Genomic DNA, 23,678 nt, shown 5'->3' on the forward strand with positions numbered 1-23,678 from the left:
CAATCAATATTTGTTTTATTAACCTGATGGGTGGATTCAGTTTAAAGTCTTAGTGTAGTTTGTTTGAAGTGCTTTGTACTTGGAAGCTCTGTGAGAGGTAAACAATACTGAGAGTCACAGCAACAGTGGCCTATTGTATTGAGCAAGTCCCTTTTGTAAGGAGGCTGTTGACCACTTGTGTTGTTTTTTGAGGATATCAGCCCATGCTTTTTTTCCTGACACAACCTCCAGCATTCAAACATCCCAAAGGTTGGTAAATATTTATCAAGATGCTTTAAAAATATTTTTCTCACAACTGTTTGCCTGCTCTGGTGTGCAGTTTTCTTCCCTTTTAATACTGTGGTACAGATGCAGGAGGAGGTGAACAAGATCATTGTTTGCCAACATCAAGAGCAATGCAGCTGTGCCTGATTATATTAAATCATACGATGACGCACCATTTTTGACATATGCAGAATCTCTTTATTGTAAATTAATCACTCTAAGAATCTATTTTCATTAGTTAGAACATTAGTGTTTTGCCTCTTTATGTTTTGCATTATTTAGAATCATCATGGACCGAGATGTTTATTTACATAATTAGCTCCATATGCCTTCACTATATTCAACATATGGCTGCAGCTATGCAGGACTCCTGTCCCTTCAAGAAGCTGTGCTGGCCCTGTAGGCGAGCCTGGGAGAGATCCTCAGGGCATCTGCACAAGCCTTGAGTACTGGTGGGGTGTGACAGCCACTTTGAACCTAAAATATACCTTTCCTCTTTAACTAGGATAATAAAGAATAAAATATCCATGCCTGTGATGGCCGGTGATAGCTCACCAGTGGGAGGTTGTGTGGGGAGGACCGAACTGTTCTGCAAAACCCTGGTATTGTCTTAGCTGCAAGGGAGAAGCCTTTTCAAAAGCTGACTGTGGCCTCAATTCATTATGATTTTGAGGCATCTGTAGTCCTGCCAGACTTTCATGCTCAAAAATCCCGAGTTACTCTCCAACATAATGTGAGGTTGATGGCAAAATCATAAGATTAAAAAAAAAAAAATCAGCTCTGGATTCTTTTATTTTCTTTGATGTTCAAGGCTTCCCATTTCCAAGCTTTTGTTTGAGAATATGAACACTAGAAACTTTGCTTTAAATGAAAGCTGAGAAAAATCTAACACTGCAGGATCCCTGATACTATGACTTTGAGTATGACTTCCCCTGCACTTCAACTTCTGATATTGCAGCATTTGAAATCCTGGCTCGTGGTCATTTGTTGGTTGTTTCCATGAATGCTGCCATGGGTACACCTCATAAAGCAGCCATCCAGCTCCTCTGGTCCTCCATCTGCTCCTCAGCTGATCATCAAGGGGATGAAGCCTACGTGCTCTGAGCCAAGGCAGGGAGGTGCCAAGTAGAGGAATAAAGCAGGAGTGAGTTTGTAACTCAGCAGGAAAAAAACCTGCAGACCTGCATGCAGAAAATGTGTGAAAGGGAAATATTTAAAAGGGAGCAGGCAAAGTTTAAAGAGAAGGAATAGGCAACCTAAACCTGGTGAAAGAGGGACCCACTTCAATTTTTAGTTTGCTTCTGGGAAATGCCACTAAAGCAGCCTTGCTCTGGTATTGATATTTTCTACATCCTTATCACAGCTTCCACGTGTGTCTGTGGAGAGAACGACCGTACCCAAGCAGTACAGCACCTAAGGTATCTGACTGAGTTTAGGCATCAGATGTAATTGGGGAGCATAGCTCCCCAGTGAATGCTTCAAAACAGTGAAGGGTGCTTAAAGGTGTGCTAGTCAGAGGACGAGCAATTTCCCTGTAGCTGCTGCTTCCTTCTGATTTTATATTCTGTTTCATGAAAATACTAACTGCGAGTGCCCCAGATCTGCAGCACATATGCTGGGTAGTTAGCAAGGGAACTCAGTACAGCCAGGAGAGCTGTGCCAGCCTCCTCATAGTAGTGGAGCACTGCTCTGTTATTTACCAATTTTATTCCTCAAGCCCTCAGGAATTAGGGAAGAATTATTGCCCCTTTCCAAAGGATATCGACACTCAGGCAGATTAAAGACCTTGCTGATGGTTGCACACAAAGTTTGTGCTTAACCTGACAAATGAATTTAAGCCTCTAGAGTCCTAATCCAGAATTTTGTCTGCTACAGGAAAGATAGCTAATCTGAGTTCTTGAACTCTATGAGTGTGAGAGCACTTTCAGCAGGGTTGGCATGGGAAGGCAGCAGCCCACAGCTGGCACAGGCTGGCCAGAGCAGGCTCCCAGCTGCAGGGCAGTGGAGTTAGCACTGAGGTGTTCCTCTTTGCTCCTGCTAGTAAAGTTGTGGAATGCACAGAGCTGTCCTATTCAGCCTTTAGAGTTTTCCTGAGGTTTCCTATCCGCTGCCCTTTTAAATGGCATCTTCTCAGCCAGAGGTCTGGGACATGGTTGGTGCCCCAGCTATGTTCTGGCTTTATAGACCAATAAAAGGTAAGGGGATATCCACAGAAAGAAGACATAGGACTGTGGGCCAGGAAAGAGCTGGGGATGAGTTGTAATACAGTCTTTCTGTCTTGTAGCTCTACCTCTAGAAAAGTTTAATATGCAGTTAGTAAAAACAGTAAATTTTGCTTTGGTGCTCTGAACCACTTTTTCTATCCTGTACATGGCTTATGCATGAATTTAGGGCAGCTTTAGCCCATCAATGGCTACAAGTTATGAAGTGTACATATCTTTTCCTCCTCCTCCAACAACATGTGCTTCATCCTTGAGCTTCCAACCTGATCCTCTTTTTGTCCTCAGGCTGTAGTTCCTTTGCTCCGTTGCAGTGGCTTTGCAGGCTTGGCTGATAGACTGCTGCACATATCCACAGAGAAGCATATGCATGGGCAATATGATTCATGTTGTGTGAGTGAACTCATCCCAACAGCTTTAAGCAATTGGTAATTTCCCTCAGGCTCTGCCCCTTCCAGTGTTTGCCACCCCAGCAGCAACAATAAGGCAGCGGCACCAAGAATGACCTGTGTTACACATTGACCAGAAGATACTGACCTGGGCTGAGTATTTCTGTCAATCATGGGCCATCCCACATCTACTCACAGAGAGCACCACAGTGGATTGTAGCATTAAATCTTCTCTCAGCAGTTACACTGAATACCATTCATTTTGGACAATGCACAAGAACTGTTTTTGTTATTCATTACCAAGTCCTCTGAGGATATGCCTTTTTTCTCTCTTTCTTCTGGTGATTGTTCTAAAACCCTTGAATCTTTAATTGGAATGAAAATTTGCTTTATTGCTCAAGAGTCTTAACAATATAGCAGTTTGAATGAAATGCTCAGACACAGCTCAGCATGCTCCCTTCCACACTATTCTGAGCCCCCCTCTCTCCCATGTGCTATGCAGACATGTACACTTTTCTTGCCTCCTTAAACATATTTTGTTCCAAGCCTTCCACTCAGAGAGATGCTCTATAACCCCCCCTTCATGAACAGCTACCTTCTCCATCTGCAGCTTGCTCCTTTTTCATCATAATTCTTCCATGTGTTCTCTCCTTTCCCTAACACCTCCTGCACTGAAGTGCATCCTGCCACTGTGGTCCTGACATGGTGACTGCCACTGTGGAAAAAAGAGCACAGCACTTGCTTCTCCATGTCTGTGTTTCACTCCTGGCTAGAGTAGTAAGAAGAGCATCCCTCAAATGATAAATTGGCTTGGACTTTCAGAAAGAAGAACATTTCCAATGGACTTGAGCTTAGTGTCATGAATCTCTGCATAAATTAGTGGTTTAACAAAATAATGATCTTTATGGAAAACATATAAAGTATTTCCCTTTTTCAAAAAAGTTGTTTCAGTAACTTTATGTGACTTTATCATTCAGCCTTTAGAAGAAGGACAAAACAGCTAAGAGTCCTCAAGTCTATAGGTCACTCACCTCTTTTCCCCTGTCACATAAGGATTGCTCATTCATCAGATACTTAGTTTTCCCTTCAAGTAAAAAGGGACAGGAAAAGTTGAAACAAAGATGACTTTATTCCCATTTTCTGCTTTCTCAATGCTTTTTGTGCAGGGCTTAAGTGGGAATAGTATTCAGGGGAAAAAAAAAAGTGTGTTTGAGTACAAGCTCCTGTTTAAACAGGATACATTTCAGGCTGCCAAGAGGACTTTTACAGAGCTAAATACAAGGTTCCTAAGTGAAAAGGAAAATTAATTTAATATCTTGACAGAGCCTTTTTTATTATTTATTTTTACAAGGGACTATTCATGCATGTGCACGATTCCTTAGCCTTACATAATTGGCATGGTTTTTTGCATCTATAAATATTCAGGTTAGCATATGCAGGACATTGCTTTTATGGGTGATACCAAGTCTTATATTTGGTGCAGAAGGACGGTTCAGATGACTGGCTCGTAACTATTTCTTTTTTAAATATGTAATCGGTGTGATTCAAAAGCTGCTTTGTTGTTGGAGACGTGGCCTGAAAAAAAAACTCGGCAGCTTGTTATTTTGTGCAACCGGCCTTTCACCGTCGCGGCGTCGAGCAGAAAGATGAGTCTGCTCATGATGTTTACCCACCTTGGGCCCGTGTTTGCCTAATATATATGAAAGGGATCCTGTTATCATCAGGCAGGCATTCCGGAGGAAACACTTTGGGAGCCGCAGCCAGGGAGGGGAGCGGGGGATGCTCCCTCCTCCCTCTGTCCCCGCCGCGGTCTGTCCGTCCCTCCAGCACCATCTAGCGGGACCCCCGTGGGTGCCGGGGCTGGGATTCAGGGGAATGCTCCGGTGGTCTCACCAATGAGCGTGGATGCTCTCTGTCCTTGCGGCTGTAATTTTCCCAGGCTGGGTCGGTCCCTGAGCCGCTTGCCCGCCGACACCGCCGGACACCAGGGCCGGCCGGTGCTCCCGCTCGGCTCCTGCTGCTGTTCTGCACGGGCTGGGAAAACCGCTGTGCCTATTTTTGCTTTGGCTTTCCCATCTGGGTAACACATGTCATGGTTGAGTAAGGTTAATAGGAGGCATAAATAAAGGCAAATGACCACGAAATCCTGAACGCAGATCTGCTGATAATGCAGTTTTGCTACTTATCGCCTGATTTGCTCTCAGCTTTTGGTGTGGCTTTACCATCCTGCTCACCGCACACCAAGGCAAATGCCGTGCCTGCATCCCAGGGCAGCTGTGCTGCATGTGCCCTGGCCAGAGCAGAGAGCGTTTATTTAGAGTTAAAAAGTAACATTTGGCCGGTGGGAAGGGATAATGAGGGAAACAGACTGGGGCAGGATGCTTCTATAGCCGAGTAAATAGTTTGCCTGAAGAGGGAGAAGCTCACCTGGGATAGGGGTGGCAGGATAGGGCACATGTGCCAGGAGTATGCCCAGGGCTATGGCTGCAGGAACAGAGATGCTTCAAAGCAAAAACTGTCTGAAAGCTGAAGCAGTTATCTTAACTGAAGGGCAGTGTTGCCTGGCATACATTGTAGAATAAAACCTGAGAGATTTGCACTGATATTGCTTTAGTTTTTCTTGACCTGGGCCGGGGGCAAGACTGCCCTGTAGCCTCCATGGGGATGCCTAACACAGTCTGTGTTCCCAGCATCCCAGGATAGGAGTGCACACAATTTTCATGCTGATGTTCCACTGCAGGAAGCTGCTGGTTTCAAAGAAATATTGTAGTCACTGTGTATTTGCATAAGGCAGAGCTCAGAGACCTTCTGGCAAGCAAAAATAGAAATGTCTTTCCCCCAAATGCAAGCAGCCCTTGCCAATCAACTGGTGTATTGAACGTTTAGTCATAGTTCAGAGAGACCTTCCCAGTGAACCATATCAGCCTGTTAATAACATGAAGATGCCTACTAATAGACTGGATATAGCTGTATCCTGGGTTAAATATACTCAAAGGCCCTCAGGATATGATTAAAAACTTGTAAACCCTCACCATCTTAAGCTGCAATTCCACCACCTCTCTCTCCTGCATTTCATGAAGAACGGGATAACAATTCAGAATTTCCTTTTAAATCACATAAAAGTTCAGATTTCAGTGCATACTATTAGAAACAAAGGCTTAAGTTTACCAATGGAACAGATATGATTGTGAATAAGTCAAACTCCCCCCTTAGCTCTTATCTGTCATCTGAGCCATGGTTCACACTGGATGTCTGCTCTATTGGCAGCAAAGGTGCCTGGTAGCATCAGCAGCCATGTGAGATGCACACCTATGCAGATTAAAATTTTGGAGGGCACCAAACAGACATGATAAACTAAAGTTTGATCTTAGTTTTACAACACAATTAGGTCAGTTTTAAGTAGTTCTCAGATTTGTGCCTGGTTTAACAGGGCAACCCAGCAAGCAGTGTCTTCTTCAGCATAACCTTGTGTTAGATTAGAGAATCAGGCAAACAATCTTTTGGTAGGTTACAGACAACTTCACTGAGGTTTCTAATGTTTTGAGACCTTGCCTGATTCAGGCCCACAAAGATTATCAGTTCCCTGATCTATTTTTTCTTTGTTAATTCAGTAGTAGTTTGGGGAGTTGTAAGTTGTCATCCAAAATTTCTACCAAGTCACTTCTACCCTGGATTACTGATCTGTGTTTTTGCAGATCTGGCTGAGAATGAAATTTGCTTCTGAGCATCTGCCAAACAGGGCATCTGTCAAGAAATTTACATACTGTTATATTTCTGTAGTTCCGTACTCTATGTAAATAATGTTTGCCTCCTGGCATCTTCCTCACAGAACTGATTTCTTCCCTGTGGTTTCTTGCCAGAATCTTGGCCATTTCAATAATTGAGTCTCACACTGAGACCTCAGAAATGTTAATACCCAAAAGCACTAAAATCACAGAACACTGCATGATTAAGACTGTTCTAAAAACTGCATCAACAATCAAAACCAGCATATCTAGAGAAACATCGTATTTGCTTTCACCAGTTCTATGCCCCTTCATAATACAACAGATGGAAACTGGAGCAACACCTGCTCAGTTGATATTTGTATTCTAGGGAAAGGTGGCCTGCACAGTTATGCCCGTTCCATTTCACCCAGCACCAGAATAAGGGGATGAAGGGATGTATGGGAGTGTTGAGAAGGTAGGCTCATCACCAGTTTCACCAATCCATATGTAATGCAAAATATCCCATTACCCACAGCCAGCTAGTACTGTGCTCCCCTAGCTCAATTCAGGAAATAGCAGCAACCTGAGAGTCAGGAATTTATAACCAGCTCCCTAAGGATCTCTTTAATCTTGATCCAGGAGGGAATGCATCTCCAGCCTTTATCAGCAGGGTCTGCCCAGGCAGGGTCTGATTCTTGTCTCTGTGAGTGCTGTATCAACAAAATCATATGTGCATCTAGGCAGCTAAATAAAACAGACCCAGGGAGCAAGCTGGATTGCACATTGCCTTTGCTTCCTAATTATTAGCACACTCCTTACACAAACCAGGGAGGAGCGTACCCGAGGACTATTCCCAGCTGTGTGGTACATTGAATGTTACACTGTCTAGCTCTTTCCAGCTTCTGTGGTTTGCTTAACTCCATCCATGACACCATCCTACCAGGCTTTGCCCCCTTGGGAGGCCCCCTGGTGCCTACCTGCCCCAGGGCATGCAAGGTATAACCTCAGCATCTCGCTATGGAATCTCGGAAGCTGCAACACATTATGCACACACTTTGAACTGAAATAAATAGATGAAAAATAGTAATTATGTATTAGACTTCAGGGCATCTGTAGAGCCTATGAAAGACTCTGGAAAGTGCTATGTGGTGTGGTTAGGCCATAAAAAGTCCCTGGTCCTGTTTGATTAACTCTATAGTCAAAGGTGTTGGTATTAGAAAGAGTGTTGTTATATTTATTGTGTTTCAAACAGTGCAAAAACTTGGTGACCTGTGTAATCCACAAAGAAAAATAGCATCAACCCATCACCATGCCCTACAAACAAGTGGAAGGGTTGTGCAGTATAGGCATTTCTCAAGTTTCCATAATATTTTAGATTCTCTCCCATGTTAGCTGTCCTGGTAGAGGCCCATTCTGCTTTCAAATGAAAAGTTACTTTATTACTTAAATGCATAAATCACAGTATTATCTCTCTATCTTGATGAACTATGTTTTCTAATGAACAAATACGTGTTCCATATTAATTGACACTATTGAAGAGAATTGGGTCCTCATATTTTTAAAGCTGAACTGAAAGGCATTCATAATTCATTCATTCATCAATTGAATTTGAAATTCATCAATTTAGCTTTGCAGAAAAGAAGTATGAGATAGGAACTTCTTCACTTTTTTCATGCCTTTCTGTGGAAGACATTTTTATATGTGATATGCTGTGAGATACAGGGAACAAGAGTTTAGAGAGAGAAGAAATATTGCATACATGCATAGAATTGCACTGCTTTGAATTATACAAACCCAAACCAAACCCATTGACTCTTAGTGAAGATGCTTTGGTTTTTTGGAACAGACCTGTGAAATCTGAATAGGCAAGGCACCAAATACGGCAAAGGCATAACAAAAATAGCAGGGCATGTGAGTGCCAGCACATGGCCAATTCACTCCATGAGATCTGCATGTCCTGCTGAAGGTGAGTGAGACTGGAAGATCCCAGCCCAGTGGGAATGTTCAGGGAGGCAGTGTGTTTCATGATCTCAGCGACAGAACTGGACAGGATCTACTTCATTTTCCAAGTGTCTAAAAAGGTAGGAAGGTTTTTACAGGGCCTCCCTCCCCCCACTTCAAGATTACCCCAGCCAGTTGAGCTCTGGAGGGTCAGCAGGTGCTGTTCCTCTCTGCATGACTTCCCAGGGCACAGAAATTTTTCTGGGACTCTCTGAGAGAAGGCTCAGAAGCACGCTTTCTTGCTGTTATATAATTATATTTTTCTCCAGAGGCTGTTTACAGTAGATTCACATAGAGTAGTGAGCAACTGGCCGCCATTATTTTTATAAAAACTCCGGCTTGATCAGATCATGCTAGGAGAATTACTTCAGTCTTCTCTTTCTCCTAATTAGTTTATTTCTTCAGAAGGGATTGATTTCATTTTTTTCCGCAGTTCCACTGCATTTCCTATGTATATTCTAGAGCAAAAAGAAATCAATTCTTTGAAGAGGTTGCTTATTTCAAGAGGAAAGCTCCTTGTTTAAGTGGGCTCCAGTGCATTAAGATCTGAGCTGGATGTTACTAAGTTAACAGCATTTCCAAACATAGTCCTCAGGTGTTTAGCAAGGTTTAGGGAGTCGCCATGGAGGCTTATTTGCCTCCAGATGAGTCAGAATTATTGAAATACATCTATCTGAATCAGAAGATTTTATTCCAAGTTATGAAAGGGGTGAAAGCCTTCCTCTTTGAACAGCACCTCCCCCTGCGGCTCCCTTTCTGGCGGCTTGCTGTCACTTTGTTCCCAAAGCACTTTCCCTTTTCAGGTCCTCTCCTGCTCTAGGGATTTTGTGAGGATGTCTTCTCTGCTTCTTCAACTGAATTTGAAGCAATGTGCCTTTCTACCACAGACCTGGTGGAAACTTTTGAAATCAATGGAAAATCTTTTTTTTTCATTGGCTCTGCTAGTTGTTTGATTACCACACCCCATCTGCCACCCTTCAGGGGTATTAGATGCAGTCCCTTTTGAATCCCTAGTAAATGTGCAATGACTGAAATGTCCCCTCTCTCCCTGTGCTTTTGGGCTGCCCAATTTCTGTATGATCTCCTTCTTCAGAACTGTGTTGTCCTTATCCAAGGAAATGTAAACTGTAGATTGAAAGAGTGATTTAGGGAAAAATTGCCTTCACTGGGCATTAAATCCACGATTAGCTTAAAAATTTGTCCCTTTATGTTACCTTAAAAATAAATCACAGACCTGAGTGGAGAAAAAAGTATTAATAGAAGAATGATCAAATGTTACCCTTTCTTCTTCCCAAGGTCTGCGAACTGGAATGCATTTGTAATTCTTCAGTCTCATGTCAACAGCAGGAAGAAGTGCTCAGACCTGCCACCATGCTGTTGTGGGCTTGCAATTGCAACAGCTCCCTTTTGTGTTAGGTGGGCTGTCCTCTGTCCACAGGAATATTGCATCCATCTCCCTGAGCATCAAGATGTTTGGGGTTTTTTTTCCCTTCATCCTCTGAACCCTTACAGTATCAGAAAAGATGCTATCAGTTACCCCTTTATGCACTCCCACATCGGTTTATCTCTGTAGTGAGGAGTGTAATTGCTAATGTCTGCAGAGATGCACATGCAGGTGCAAAGATCAAAATAGTAAGCATATGTCAAGCATAATTATGATACACCTGTGTGCATGTCTTCATCTGTGTGGAAAAGAGCAGCACCAAAACGTTCTGGTTGTGGTCTTAACCCAAATTCACTGCACCAATCTCAGGTTTTTGCAGTCACTTATCTCTAGTTCTGCATTACCTCAAAGCAAGGATTTCCCGTGTTATTTTTTGCAATGCCAGAAGCACTAATCAAATGGAAAGAGGTCTGATGCAGCCATATGTAACAACATGACGTGGAATTGCTTGCTTTTGGCTGTGGGAAACCTTGCTCTACCCTTATGAGGAAGTCTAGACCAAAGGAAGATCGTTAAAGGGTCTGCAGCTGCAGCAAGGTGCAACCCCTGGTACTGAAGGCACAGAAGAGCAGACACTCAGCTGATGTCACTGTTCCTAGAGTTTTTCATTAAGTGAAATGGAATTAATCTCTTTTCCCAAATACACAGTGTTTCAAATTCCAGGCGAGACAGCATGAGCAGAGGAGTGGTGCCTGACTAGAACAGGGGACACTCAACTGTTTCATGAGCATGGATTTTGTCACAACATTTCTTCTGGTTAATTCCCACATCACAGAAGGTTAAATGTAATTTTTAGTTTTAATTCTTAACAAAATGATGGAGTAAGATTTGATAGGAATGTGTCTAGCAATCTGTCTTCAGAGACCATCCCAGGCATGTGCATTTTGTCTCCTACAGCTTTTGTTGTCAGTGACACATTACTTTTCTGACATAATCATGATGTCAAGGTTGGTATAAAACATATTATTGCTTCTTTTTTTTGTGTCACATTGGTTTGAACTCAGTGGTAGACACTTTCACTATTTATGCAGAGTCAGACTTATTAGCCCACAGCAGCTCACAAATTAGTGACAAACTTGTCATTCATATTCAGAGCCAGGACTGAAATATCTGTGGAAGTGTGCTAAGATTTGATTGTGCTTTTTATTGAAAAGGTGTCTCACATCTCAAATATTTGCTCTTAAAAAGCCTTTCTTCTATCAAAAATCTTGTAGCACCAAAAAATATTGTAAAATTTAAAAGAACTGAGTGGCCAAGTTGTTACACTCAGGAAATCTGGGAAGAAGTCACATAAATAGGATCAGCCTGTGATTCTTCCCATTTGCAGCAAAGTGAAGTAAATAGTTAATAGTCCACCAAATGTCTTCCTTCCTTGGAGCAAAGCACTCACTGTGCCACCTTTTGCAGTTTCCTCTAACATGGTCTCACCCTAGTACATGTGTTCAAAGTGCTAATAAGAACAGGCAGAAGAGGTATTCATCTTTCATCATATCCCAAGGGATCTGGAGCATTTGCTCTTGTAACACTTGCAGCCTGTGTGTCTGGGGAGTTGGGACCCTCTGGGTGTCTGGGGCTGATCCATTTGTCCTTCCTCACCAGGATGTGACGGGCTGGCAGCTCATACAGGGCTTGGCAATTGTTTCTCAGTGCAGGCCTCCTCTAGCAGAGCTTTCTGTGGAGATGTGGGACCTCAGCCTTGGGTGTTTGCCACCACTATGGTCATTATGTTTTCCTTCACAAATGGCTTCCTGCATGCAGAGTATCATCCAGTTTCTTCTGGAAGTTGTAAGCATGGAGAAAAGCAAGCACAAAACATGCAGTAACACATTCCCCATCTACACACAGATCTACTACTTCCATAGATTTTTAGATTTCACAGATTTAAATCAACTGTAGCTGACACTTCTGTTGCTTTTAATTTACTGTATTGACTCTTTGTAATGATTTTTTCGTGTTGCTGCTAGTGCTAGCTACATTAGGATCCTGTCTTTGTTATTGCTCTTTATTTGGCATCCAAAAAGTGCATAGACTTCTGAGCTGTAAACATTGAAACATGTTAAGAGAAGAAACAGACTGAAGATTTTACTTCCACACAGAAAGATTGTATCAGCAAAATTGTTGTAAGATTGAAGGGAATCAAACTTTTAGTTTGCTTATGTTCTGTACATCAACAATTTTAGAGAATTTAAGCTACAAGAGGTCAGATACCTACCTAAACTACCTAACTGAGGAAACTTGGCTCCCTCTATAGTCAGTGAAGAGAAAGAATCATCTCCAGATAGTAGTTCTAGCCCAAGAAATGAAAATTGGCTTATTACTTTCCATGAAGAACTAGAAATCCTCCACCATAAATACAACTCACATGTTTTGCAATTTTCTAATGCTTTCATGCATCTTTCACTTACTTAGTTTCTCACTTACTGAAAAAAGCCTTTAAAAAAGTATTCATGAGCCAGAAAAACTTGCATGCAGAATTTTTCACGTGTTCCAAGTCCAGGTCATGTATAAAGCTTTCTCTTTTGAGAATTTCGATCAAATATTCAAACTTTTAGGGGAGTCAACACTGGTCTCTGCAACTGAGCCTTATATCTAGTGTCACACCCAATTAATGTAAAAGCCCAACAAAGTCAGCTCATCCATGCTATTTTATCTGTATGAATGGGATTTCTGGTAACCATTTCACACACTGTTCTTCTGCTTTTTCCACCTCTTCTGCTGATTTGGCATATAAATATCAGCCTGTTTTCAGTCCACACAGAAGAAATTTTGAATATTGATAAGGCTTTCTTCTGCTTTAAATGTAAACAGTTATGCCATCTGAAAACCCTCTTTCCCTCTCTCTTTCTAACATGTAACTTTCCACAGAAGTTAAATGACTTTTTTCTTAAGTGACAAATGTGGCCAAAAGGTTTGAGACCCTATAAATCAAGCAGGGTTGCTTTTAAGTTTTCATCCCTCTTTTGCAGTATAAGTTAGGAAAAAACTTATTGTATTATCGTCCATGACAATGAAGATTGAGCCAGTAGGACTGAAAATATTTAATAAATAAGAGTGTAACACCTGTCTACCTTGCTCTGGGGCCAAGCACAAGTCATCTTAGTTTGCTGTTACGTTAGTGGGAATTGCTCATCTGCTGAGTAATTGGCATTGCTCTCAGAAGGCTCTTCCTTCTCTCTCTGAGATGCACACACACACATGTAAACAAACTGCTCTTTTAAACTACTAGGATTTATTTTAGAAGATATTTTCTCTGCAGTGTTTGACAAGAAATGGAAGCAAAAATTCTTAAGGTTTCTTTGGAGAATTTCAAGGTTTTTAAAACCTGTAAGAATAACGGTATTTTGGGTTTAAAATTGTTTTCAAGTTTTCAAAAAAACATAAAAATATATAGAAGCAGTATTTTTCATTAAAAAGCATCTGTCCACGTTGAGACTACTTTGTTTGATTGTTTATTTTCTTTATTTATCAATCTGACTCTATTTAAGGATATTCCTTTCAACTGATTACAAAACTGCATAGAATGATCCTGTCATTCTTGTAGTAATTTTCTGTGCAATATTACTGACTGCAGCACAGCTATTTGATATTGTGGTTAAACTGAAAGGAGAAGGCATATTCTTCTTGCAACTGATGCTTTATCAAATATATATCTTATATCTATTGCTTTCACTAATTAAATCAACTTTGCTGATTCATAACTTTATGGCAAGGCCCAAACAAATCTCCCAGTTATCCTATAAGAAATGTTGCTCCTCTCTAGGATTTTTTAAGTCATTATTCATGGAAAGAAACAATTATTATTAGTAAAATATGTTTTAGTAGCTAATGCTTTTAGAAGTTGTTCTTTTTCTAATAGGGTTTATAATTTAAGAATGGAATTCACTCATTTCCAATGTATCTTAAACCTTGTTTTGCAGATTACTGCAAATCCACTGAGGAAAAAAACCAAGGAGGCATCAGAAGCTAATATTGGTGACGAGAAGGATAAAAGCAGAAACCCAGCAACAAATACTTTGCCTGTTTGAGCGAGAGACTTGAAACTTTCCCCAGCTTGTGAGTAATATCAGATTTCCCCCTCCTTGTCCCCACCCTCCTACTGAGATCAAAAGACAATATTCCTGCCTTTTTGTAAGCGCTGTGCCATCTGCACAGCTCCATTTGCAGCACCAAAGTCCGACTCACCCTCCGTTCCCCCACTTAGATGTATGATACCGTCTCTGCTGCCAGAGATCTGATGTGGTAGGAGCAGTTTCCTTATATGTGAGCCTAACAAATTGAAACCTGCTCCCTGTGCTCAGTCCTCGCTCAAACAGCTTTCCACAAAGTCAAACATCAAGATCACAGTCAATGTTTTGAGGCAAAAAATGAGGAATGCATGCTGATTTTTTACTGCCACAAGTGCAGTGGACAAAAATGCTGTTTATTAAATATTTGTAGCCTGATGGAATTATCTATTCTCTTGTTACACTGATAAAGGTAATATAGATAGGAAGCCACGTGAAATGTTCTTAAAATGGTGGCCTCTCTGTCACCATTCAAAGACCTGTTGAAACTGCAGCTGACTGAGGACCCACCTGGCCTTGGTGGTCTGGAGAACACTGCTTATCTTAGTGCAGCATGACAAATGCAAGCTTCCCACGGGTATTTCCAGCCCTGGTGGTAGTGCTGAGAGAGGACAGATGATGGCTCTCTCAAAAAGTTATGGGCCAAATCAGTTGAAGGAAAGAAATTTTAAAAGGCAGTAATTGACAACTGAGGAGAAACATTTCCTCAGATGGCCAAAAGTCAGAACTTAACATTTGGAAAAGAGAATTCTCCTGTTTTTCTAAAGATAATACCTGCAAGTAAAATTATTCAAACAAAATAGAAAAGAAAAAAAAATGAGACATGGATAAAAAAACCCCCAAACAACTAAATTGAGGAAGTTCACAATCTGTATAACTTAGACATTAGAAATTTAAGAATTACAGGTGAAAAGGGATTGTTTCTAGAATAAACATTTCTGGTAGAAATAACCCAGGAATGATTTTATCTATTTGGAATTAACTTATTGTGGATACATTTAAAAGTATTTTTAATAATACAGAAAAGATGAAAAGGCTTAGAATTCTTTTTTACTTTCGTGTGGGAGTGTTCAGACAATATTTGGGTGAAACCACTAGTAGGTGAAAAACACTTTTCACTCCAAGCAGGAAGTCTGAATGTGGGCATTTCCAGTCTGGAGGTTTGGCCCCCCTGCTCTTTTGGTGAATGCAGAGCATCTCTCCATGTTATGTAATGCCATTGGTCAGCTTTTTGTTTATATGTGATCTCTTTCTAATGTTTGGACTATTTGAGGACTTCCCATGACACTGCAGGCTCTCAGGTCAGCCATTCTCTTTGCCTCAGTGGTTTACTGTCTTGGTAAACCCACGATATTTCTGATTTCAGGTTCTAGATTTTGCCCTTTGGTGCTTCACAGAGGGAAGTTCAAAACCTTGAAACCCTTCTGTGCTGCATTCCTTCCTGTGATCTCTTTATCATGATACAGGTTTTGTATCTGCTTGAATTACAGGGAATATATATCTACTGCTTAGAAAGTATCCCAAAAGTGTGGATGTCAGTAAGACTAAGACATCCTGGTCATAGAACTATGACCCTGTCTGAGATCTTGCAGTGGAGCTCCAGGTCTGTGGAGCTGGCTGTGGAAGAATGAGGTTGTTCACTACCCCTGCATAGCAAAAATGGAGCAGTCTGGTGTTCTTTACAAAGACTGAAGAGCAAGGTCACAAATATTCAGGAAATGCCTCTTGCCAGTAACAACAACAGCTCTGAGCAGGTCTGGAGGTGGGCTCTAAGGAACTGCAGTGCTCACACTGTGCCCAGCCAGGGTCTGCTCTGACTCACCCCCTAAGCCAGGTCCTAAGCTCCACCAGCCCTCCCATTACAGAGCAGCACAGCCCTGCCTGCCGTGCTGTGGCCAGAAGCATGAGCTCTGCTGCAGCACTCTCCCGGGGGGACACTGAGGTCTCAATCCTGCAGGAGCCACAGCTGGCTCCTTCCAGGCCCTCTCTTTTGAAACAGAGCCATCATGTAGGACACCACCATCAGTGAAGAGGACCACTCTTGTCCACCTCCAGCACCTGGCTCTGAGCCATCACACATACACACATTGTGGGATTGTCTTTATCTTAATGGCATTTTTTAAATGTGCCAACAGGACTTCCGAGCCTTCAGGATGCACTGAGTTTTATTTTCAATTCATTTCAAATGGAAAACTTAACTGTGTATTGTGCTTAAAGGAAACTTTTCTCTAAGTCAACAGCTGGCTTTTTTAAAATGTGACCCATATTTTTAGCCTAGAATCCCCTCTGAATCACTTTTTCTTGAGTTTTGAAGTTTTACCTCCATTTAGATCTACCAACATGAGCAGTCCTCTCTGTTTCCCCAGGGAAAGGCAGAACAGGACCCAGCCTGTTCTCCTGAAGAAACAGAGCAGGAAGCCAGCATGCTAAACTCTGATTATTTCTCTGGCTCTGTGTATTTCCTGAGAGATCTTGAAACAGAATCAGATACACAAGTTATTTAGCTGGAGGTGAGCTATGAAGATGATTAAAAAAAAGAAAAAGAAAAAATATTGTGGTGAGAGTAGATGAAGATAGCACATGATGGCTTTTGTAACATCAGACTATAAAATGCTACTATCTTTTAGGATACATCTAGGTGTGTATTACAATCAGAAAACAAATTTCTGTGCTTTAGGCTGGTCTACTTGCTCTAAAAGAGAGCATTTGACAGCTCTTGCTTTGAGAATGGGTCTCTTGGCATTTGGGTGGGATCCAGGCAGAGCAGTCACAGATCTGTCACCAGACAAGCCTACCCTTAGTCACTGTGATGTGACCATGGATGGGCATTTTTGGGAGTGCAAAACACACAGCTCTCTGTTAGTTTTACTGGTTGTTGTGTGTGCGTGTGAATCCTTCAGAAGAGTAGCAGCTGAAAGGGTTTGATTCTCTTCCCATCAAAAATAAATTGCAAAAATTGTATTGATTTCAGTGCAGGAGGATTGGACCTTTAGCCTTCAAGAGGATATTTAATATATTCCATTACTAGCATCTTAATGGGATACAGCCATACCATGCTGCACATGGAGCTACATATGATACAGCTCCCTCAGGCTGCTCGACAATATGCTCTCCACTTCAGAGACTAGTACATAAATACAATTCACATGCTCTGTCTTTAGTCATGCCACAGTTTTGTCAACCACATCACATTTTTCTGCCTCAGGCTGCGGTGTGCGCTGCTAACACATGTCTTCGGACTCAGGTCAGAGAGTGCAGGGACAGCACTGCATTGCTTCTGTTTTTAGAGGACTTTCCTGCCTTTTCTTGTCATGCAATTAACTTGCCTCATTCCTATTTTGGCTTTTTTATTATTGTTATTTTTGCCTACCACACAACATCTATTTAATGTAAATACAATGTAATTTGTACAATTCGTTCTGCTGTATTTTTCAAGTAGATGTAAAAAATGCTGAAGTGCAGGAAAATACCTCTGTAGCATATGACTGTTCTGAGTATGTGAAATCCACTAATTTTCTCAAATTGCCTCCAAGACTTCTTTTAATGTTTTCCTCCAGAAGATTTTCAACCAGTGATTCCTTTGAATTGACTGAAAATTATCATAGGTTAATATCTTGATTAACCTTTGAACTCTTGAAAATTAGCAAGGGAAAAGCCTTTGGCCCACTTACAAAAGTATTTTTCCCAGTCATAGAGCTGGTCAACATTTTTGGAATTTCCATATGAAATTTCATCAAAATGGAGACGAAAGGGGAACAACCACCAATATCTCTTTTTGTATTTAACTAACACCAAACACCCTGCAGCCTGAGAGGCTGGATGGTGGATCACATCAGGGGTTCTTTGCTGCTCCCTATCTTCATGGGCAAAGTTTCTCCTAGCGTGTTGGCATTATTCTGAGATTTCCTTCCCTCTGTCTCTCTGGACTGGTTTTGCCATGGCCTAATGTACACAGCAATGAAGCAGATGAAAGCTGACCAAGGGCATACAGAAGGCAGTTCAGCTGTTACTGCAAATCCCTCTTCCTTCATCCTTGTTGACTTGACCCGACCCAATAGAAAAGCTTTTGTCTAAGAAAAGCAAAATCAATATAAGACTATGTAGATGGGTGACTCGCTTTGTCTCCATCAGCAGCAGTGGCTGGATGAACAAAGAGACTGCTCAGCTTCCTGTACTTTCTGGATTCAAAATGGAGAATACCTTACAATAATAGTTACTTCTTTCCTCTTGGACACACTTCTTCATAGAGAAAATGTAGCTTAAAAAATCACAATGTCTCTGTCTGGGTTTTTTTGTAAAAATTTAGTGGCTTGCCTCTAATGTTTCTAATGCTTAAGCATTCATTTTCACCATTGTAAATCTTTTAAAGCAAAAGAGAGTGAGAAATGTTAATGACAAAAGGGAGAAAGGGCTTATTTTGAGAAGTTTCTTTCCCCACTGGACATCAAAACAAAATGTAAAAGGCAAATTGGTCTTCAAAACATGCAGCTGAAAGGAACTCTGGCAGTAGGCAGGCACACACAGCCACATTCTGGCCTCCAAATATAGTTCATGTTGTACCATCCAGATGAAGACGGTCACTGTATCATGGCAGAGCTTCACTCCGGCCTTGTTTCTGTCTTTTCCTTGATGGCCATGGCCTGTTTGGGTGCACGGTGCAGTGGGACCAGAACTCTGGGGAAGGGCAGCGCCCTGCCTGGGTCCTCAGCTCTGCCTCAGGCTGGGCAAAGGCACAAGAGGAATGTGGAACATTTTATCTCTTGTGGTGGGGTCAGCTTAATAGAGAGTGATTTCTGGAGTGGTGAATTCCTCCTGGATGATTTGAGGTATGTGTTCAGTCCCACCATTTCGCGTGGTAATCTAGTAAAAATAAACTGGAAGGAAGCCTAAGTTGCCCTTGGCAGCAAGTGAAATATGTATTGGTCCTGTTAGCTGTGGTTCTGAGTTCTCAGTGGTGTGAAAAGGGGTGCAGTAAGGAGGCTGGGGAGGTGGTGGACAATGCCTTATGCATCAAAATCCAAGCAGCCATGGAAATGTAGTGCTGAGTTTAGCAACAGAAACAGGGGAATCATTAGCCTTGATGATAACTTGCATATTTCTTAAAGGCAGAGTAAGGAAACATTGGAACAGGCTGCCCAGAGAAGTGCTGGAGTCACCATTCCTGGCGGGATTTTAAAGACATGGGTCACAGTTTAGTAGTACATTTGGCAATGCTGGGTTGATGATGATGATCTTAAAGGTCTCTTCCAAAATAAATGATCGTATGCAGCACATGACTTTGTGCTGCTCCTTGAGGGATGTGCTATTCCCAGGGAGGGAAAGGCTGGCCAACCGAGCTTCAGGAAACCAGTCCTAACCTGATCCTGGTTAGGCTGCTAGCCCCTGCAGGGGCAGGCCTGACAGAGCTGGGACAGCCATGCCATTTACCTGTGGGCTGCTGGACTGCCTTAGGTGGCTACAGCCCTAGTGCTGTGGCCCTGCCTTGCTCTACCACTGCATGGCTACTTCGGGCCAGGCAACTGTGTCATCTTAATTCCCTTCATTGGTGACATCACCAAGGAAGCCTTTTAGACACCTTTGCTTTTACAAATCTCTTCCCTGGTGGAGAGGGAAAATGTCCTTATGTGAGTACTGGACAGTGCAGTGGGTCTTGTCTCTGAGCAATAGCATAAGTTCATTAAGTCCATGCTGTCCTGATTTCTCATTCCTCACAGACAGCTCAGCATGAAGTCTAAGCCTCTCTTTCTGCTCTAGGCACTCTGTGGTCTGATTACAGCCATGCAGTACCACATCCCCCTCCCAGGGGACACTGACAGTACTGCAGCTATTAGTTCAAGTCCTGAAAGCTTTGGTTTGGGAAAAGGCACACAAAGACTTGCAAGAAACAAAGGGAAAAAAATACCACAAAATTCTGTGGAGTAAACAAGATCTGGTTTGCAGAGGCTGACTAGAGACAGCTCAGCAGAGGCACTTCCTAAAGTCACAAATTTTCTTTGCTCCCTCTGGGCCGGTTTCCTGAAGAACCTGAAGTGTTTTCATGGACTCCAGATGTAAGACAATAGGTCTTATAACTAATACCCAAACCAAAATCATAGCTTGGCTGCTAAATTGTATAGTTAACAGCGAAAGTTAGTATTTTTACATTAAAAGTGTCATTTGGTTAGATGACCTCAGGTACAAACACACAGAACAGCCTCTTCTGCCAGGCAAGGCAGGTCTTAGAATCTTAATTATGGAGATCTTCATGTTCGTTAGGTATCATATATGAGAAAGATAAAAGAAGTAATTTTTGTTTTGGTAAAATATGTTTATATTGGCATTTTTTGAACCCACATATTTTTTGTGGAAACATTCCATTCTCGGTTTAGTCCCAGTAGTACAATGTTCATAAAACCTAGGGGGGAAAAAAAAGCACCCTAGTATACCATAAAAATTAAGTAGGATGTGGCATTTTATGTAAAACAGCAGGGTGGGGTAGGAAAAAACCCTGCACTAATTCTGAAAAGGGAGAAGTTTCTTGCTTGAGATGCCCTGATGAAACAATGGAAATTTTTGCATGAACAGCTGCTCACTGGTGTAGGCACAGGTTGCTGGATTTGGCCAGTCAGTACCAACTGAGATTTGTTAAAAATAAGGCCCAGGTATAATTTTTAATATATCCCATTGGCACTCTTTCTTTTGATTTTATCGATGTGCAATTGAAAGGAAACGCATCTAGAAATAAAGAGACTGACATGTCACATCCTGATATTAGTGCAGAGTTACATTTTGTGGCCCATGTTCAGTGCAGCCCTCGAGTGATCTGTTCCAATAAGGCAGATAACAGCCAGTAGGATGATTCACCCATCAAGCAATAATGAGCAGCCATTGCATCACCTTCTGTTGTTTATTGTACCCTCAGGCTTTTCAGAATACAGTTGCCTTGATAAAAAGATAAAAGTAAAGGAACATAAAACTTGGGTGAAAGAAAAATCTTATTAAACTGAATCTACTTCTTGTCTCCTCTCTCTCTGTTCTCTTTAAAGTTATTATTAATAGGGTTAGACTGTTTGATAGTGAGCAATGTTTGAATGAGATCCATTGCTTGTGGAGCAACACCTCTGAAGGCTCTTGGTACTTTAGTCAATGAATAAATGAGACTGAAAGAATGTAGGATGGATTAGAGCCAAGTCCAGCCCAGGAGAGAGACAGGAAAGTTATGGACCAAATTCTAAACACTTTGTTCCACATATTTGGATTGTCCGGAGGTCAGTAAGAACTCTGCCAGCATAAGAGACCTGAATAAAACCTGAGTGATCCCCACAGGCTTTGAAGATATAATAATGTTTGTGTCTCAACCTCCTCTCAGAGTTCATAATGAGCATTAATTAAATACACCTCAGGGCTCCCTATGTAAGAGTAAAATACTCTTACTCCCACTAAAGAGAGAGAGGAAACCAGCCCTTGCACAGGAGGGCTTGAAGTTTCTTCTGGCTCTGGGTCTTATTTCAAAGGACTTTGAGTGGTCAGCTAGATATCAGATTTAGCTGTGACCACAAAGATTTAGTTGTGACGTTGATCCTGTGGCTCAATTTTCGGGAACTCGGACCTCTTCCAGCTCCCCATATCTTCAGGCAGAGATGTTGCTTAGAGAACCATATGCCAATATTCTATTTATCTTTAAGAACATGGGGTAAAGCAGTAATCTATTTAGTAGACAGTCAATGTACATGATGTTGAAGATAGCTAGTGTACTTAATTTATGAGGTAGGCACCAAGTGCAAACTTAGTAATAAATCACCTAATTTGTTACCCTCAAAGGTCACCAATATGTAGTCCTCTCAAGTCACCAAAGAAATAATAAAACAAATTCATTTAAGTAGTTAAAACAAATACATTGATCTGAATGTGAAACAAGGTGCCAGACTTCACTCTGGGAGGGAGCACTGAAAAAGTCTTTGTCACAGAAATGGCACTGGATGTGTCAGTGTGAGCCACAGCATACAAAGAAATGATGATGTAGAAAGAAATTTATTGCCTGTGAGTGCTGAAATATTTACAGGAACAAACCTTGATCACTGTCATCATAGGGCCATTTGCTTAGATGTGGCCCATGTGCCTAGATAAGGTCTTCTGATGCTTCTGATGAAATGATACTTCAATTTCCTAGCAGCTGTTTCACAACCAGCACTCACAAGGACCTTGACAATGGTGAAAACTTGGAGGGTGAGGAGGGACTTACTGTACAATTACAAGTTACCATGGTTCATTCTCTGTTTTGCTGCTGCTGAACACATTCCACGTGTGACCATGGGCATGCAGGAGGATTTCTGCTCCTTCTGTCTCAGGTGGTAGCACTAGCAGAGTTCTCTGTTTAACCTCACTGGTGGAGTTTAGGCCATGACCAGCACGCAGTGGCAGCTGAAGAAAGCAAAGAATAATGTTATGAATAATGTCTCTTTTAAAGAGCTACATGGGAGAATCAGCATAGAACTTTTTATCTCTAGAATAGCTCCTCTTGGGCTGTGAGTCCTGCAACACCAGGCAAGTGTTTACATGCAGATCCCCCACACAATCTGCCTTGGAGACTAATAACCTAAAGCAAATCATCTGCACACTATGTGTGCAGGTTCCCTTCATATAGACCATATAGCTCCAAAAGCATATGAGTGTGCACACTTATAAGAGTTTCATGCTGATTCTCATATTTATTTCTTTGTATTAGTCCTAAAATTTTACAGAATTAAATCACTCTCCCTTTTCCCTAGACTAAATCAAATTTGAAGCACTTCTGCTTTTCGGAAGTTCTCATGGTTTCTCAAGGTTTTGTGTGGTACGCTTAAAAGGAGTCTTTGGTTTATAAGTTGTGACATTTTCATTTTAGTTTTTTATATCTAGATTATGCTGTAAAATTTCACATTCATTTAGCTGTCTAAAGTAAAGGAAAAGTTATAAACTTTTGCCCCATGTCTGAGACAAGACTGTTCTTATGGCAAAGTGACTGTCAGGAGGAAGCTAGCCAGACAGTCTGAGTGATGACCTGTGGGGGGGTGATGGAAGCCCCTCTGGGACAATGCTTTTTCCTGCTTCTGGAAGTCCCTCCTATTTCCACATTGGCTTCTGCATCCGGTACTTTACCAGGATTCTCTTTCACATCAAAGCATCTCTCCCCGGGCTACACATGTAGGGGCACAGCCTTAGTTTCCATGGGAAATAGTTTTATCCCAAAGGAAAGGGAAAGAAATGTTTGGTTTAAACATGCTTAACACTCCCCCTTCTGTATAAGGCACTCTCTTGTTGCACTTTCTCTGGTCCCTTGGGGTATCAACATGCTCTTTACCACACTTATGCTTATTTTCTTAGTTGAGGTGTTTAGAAGGGGCTGTGGGGAAATTTTGCTTTCATCCACATTGGTTGAATAAGAATCATCAGGCTGAAAGTTTGCTAAATTAATTGCACCAAATTATTTTTTGCTGGTTTCACCCTTAGGATGAGTTGGTCCCAGTTCTACCATTTAAAAGAACTTCGTGATGTAGACAACATGGAATTCGCCTTTCTCTTCTAAATTTATTAGAAATACAGAAGGAGCCAATGTATGGGTGATAAAGCTG

General features: G+C 41.6%; 1 long non-coding RNA gene across 1 annotated transcript in view; it reads left to right on the top strand.

Moving 5' to 3' along the window:
- The window catches only part of LOC135446727 (uncharacterized), a 160,969-nt gene that overhangs the window by 124,926 nt on the left and 12,365 nt on the right, over positions 1-23,678 (top strand). The window contains exon 3 of the long non-coding RNA XR_010439876.1: positions 13,942-14,077. This is a non-coding gene — a long non-coding RNA (uncharacterized LOC135446727). The remainder of the gene's footprint in view (positions 1-13,941; positions 14,078-23,678) is intronic.

The sequence above is a fragment of the Zonotrichia leucophrys genome, chromosome 4, assembly GCF_028769735.1.
Source record: "Zonotrichia leucophrys gambelii isolate GWCS_2022_RI chromosome 4, RI_Zleu_2.0, whole genome shotgun sequence".
Classification (NCBI taxonomy): Eukaryota; Metazoa; Chordata; class Aves; order Passeriformes; family Passerellidae; genus Zonotrichia; species Zonotrichia leucophrys.